Source organism: Marmota monax, unplaced genomic scaffold, assembly GCF_021218885.2.
Source record: "Marmota monax isolate L192 unplaced genomic scaffold, Marmota_monax_Labrador192_F-V1.1 WCK01_AAM20220418_F8-fsc00305, whole genome shotgun sequence".
Classification (NCBI taxonomy): domain Eukaryota; kingdom Metazoa; phylum Chordata; class Mammalia; order Rodentia; family Sciuridae; genus Marmota; species Marmota monax.
This window is the reverse complement of record NW_026693588.1, coordinates 427,330-430,236: the sequence shown is the minus strand read 5'-3', so window position 1 is coordinate 430,236 and position 2,907 is coordinate 427,330.

The window sequence follows — 2,907 nt, the reverse complement described above, 5'->3', positions numbered from 1 at the left end:
TTTTGTGAAATGGGAGGAATATGTGGAAATAACAAGCCAGTAGAATTGGACTCAACTTTTCATGAGTAGTTCATTTGTGCTATTCCAGTGTATCTTGTTGAAAAGAAACCTTTACTCTCATTCGTTTCTGCTTCATATTTTAAAAATATAATTGATTATCAGAAATACTCAAGTACCTTTGGGATTCTGAATTGTTGAATTTTTGTAATGTATAGAAAAGCATGATATACACTATGATCTCAGTCACAAAAAATGGTATATTGTGTATGTATACGCATGACCTGGAGGGATATGTCAAAATGCTGATTGTGACTGGATGCATTTGTTCTTTGCTTGTGTTTTTATTTTTCATGTGATGCACATATTAACTTTTAAAAAAATAAAAACTATTTTTAAAAATACAATTCTTTGTACAAAAGAATTGCTGAGTGGCCATTCTTTGATAGTGATTTTGATACCTTTGCTAATGTTTCAAATTCTGCTATGACACCTCAAGTCAAGAGAGGAATTTAAGAATCTGTGAGTACTAGATAATGTTGAAAGCCTTGCTTAAACAGGAGAGAATGGAGATGTAGAAGGCTGAACAGGAGTTAGCATTGAAACAACCTATACCTTTTCATTTTTATTTACCTTAATCACTTAACATTCACATTCAATGTTAACTCATTGACTAAGATGTTTATGTGAGTGAAATGTAAAAAAAAAAAAAGAGTTATGTTTATTGATGGAAGGTAAACCTTATCTTTCTCTATGGTAAAAACAAAAGCAAAAAAAGTTATCTCATATAAGATAACATCATTTAAATTAGATATGTCTAATCTTCAAGTGATAATGATACAGTATATATTTCAGTAAACATCATTTTCTTAAAATTATCAACAAGATTTTACTTTATGTTTGATTTATAGTTGCCACACAAAATAATTATTTACAACTTAAATGTGGATGTGTAACCGATGTGATTCTGCAATCTGTATTTGGGGTAAAATTGGGAGCTCATAACCAACTTGAATCTAATGTATGAAATATGATATGTCAAGAGCTTTGTAATGTTTTGAACAACCAATAAATAAATAAATAAATAAATAAATAAATCTCTCTGAAAATTTCCTTCATACTATATTGTATAATGGTTTACTTTTTAAGAAATTGTTTGATTACATGTATTTTTTCCTCGTAGATCTTTAAACATTGAAAATTTATTTTGTTAATAATTTATTTTCAGAAATATATATTACATATAATATGACATTGCATATGCTTACACTAATTATTACAATATAAATAGTATTTTAATATTTTCAAAAAATCAAAACTACAATTTGTGTTAATTTAAAAGTGATATAATATTAAATTATACAAATATTTCCAAAGGTTTGCCATTATTTCATAGGAAATGATTCAACCAGCAGTTCTCTCTCCTATATTGATTCATCAAGTTGGTTTAAAATATAAAAGGGGGTGTGGAGTTCCATGTACTCACAAATGAACTCTTCTCTGCTAGTCATCATTAAATATATTTTATATATACCAAGATAATTAGCCAATATTAATAACAAAATTCACCACATGAAATAAATAACAATTTTATACCAAGATAATTAGCCAATATTAATAACAAAATTCACCACATAAAATAAATAACAATTTTACGTTATTTAAAATAAGCTATGAATCAAATCCTTCATAGTTGCTGATTGTTAAATGTTCAATGCCCCACATTATAAAAATAAATCTTATATTCCACTTTTTTAAAGTTTTCCAATAGTTGAAAAATGTACAAGGAGATGAGAATAGGTTGTGTCCCCAAAATATAAATGTATAATTGATAGAATGATAATATTTGACCATTATAAAATTCTGTATTGAAAATAATAGTGATTTTTAAAAACTTATTTGAACTATTCAAGTGTACAAATAAATTATGATGATTTAGTATGTCAATATTGTTATTCATCGTAAATGTATGCTATTTGATAAATATAATCCTTTAATCGTACTAGCTTTTATCATTATGAGTGAATAAATTAAATAAATTTAAATTCTTCATAAATTTTGTATACACTTAATTACATACACACTTCTATAATCAGTTCCATATGTTAAACATATTTATAAATCTCATAATTATTCAGTAACTGTTTCACTATTTTAGATGTTGGAAATTTGAAGAAGTGTAAATAACACTGGTTAAATTATCAGAGCTATGTGTAATTATGTATCTTCAAGACAATGTGTGAGATATGTTAATAATCTAATTGTCATTTGGAACGGAAACATGCCTTTTGCTGACATCTCTTGGGAGAATGTATTTAAAGTAGAATTGTAATAGAAGGATCAGGATGTGGATTATATCAGTCCACTAAAGCTGTCACATTGGCACAAAGTCTAAGGGAGTGCACAGAGTCAGTAATCAAAACAAATTTGTTTTCAGAGGAACAGCTGAATAGGCCCCTTTTGCTACATACTCCTGCCATGATGTTCTGTTCTAGCCAAGGTCCAAAGCAACAAGACAAATCAGCCATGGACTAAAGCCTCCAAAACTATGAAGCAAGATAAATCTTTTCACTCCATAATTTTATTATCTCAGGTATTTATCATGGTAATGAAAAGCAGATGAAGATAATTAATATATTAGAAATTAATGCATATTAAATATAATGACTGCAATTGAAATATCAGGACCCACTAGTGAGTACTTTAAAGCTTCACCTTTCTTGTCAATATGCATTGCATTCCACAAAATAAAATTGTGTAGTGGTTATAATTATAAAGGGTCATTGCTTGAGAGGGATTACAATTCTGTGTAGAATTTAAAGGCCTAGATTTAAAGGAATATGTGGATAGACTAATTTCGAGTACCAGTTGAACAAATAATTAAGCAAATCAGTGGCATTAAGCTCCTGA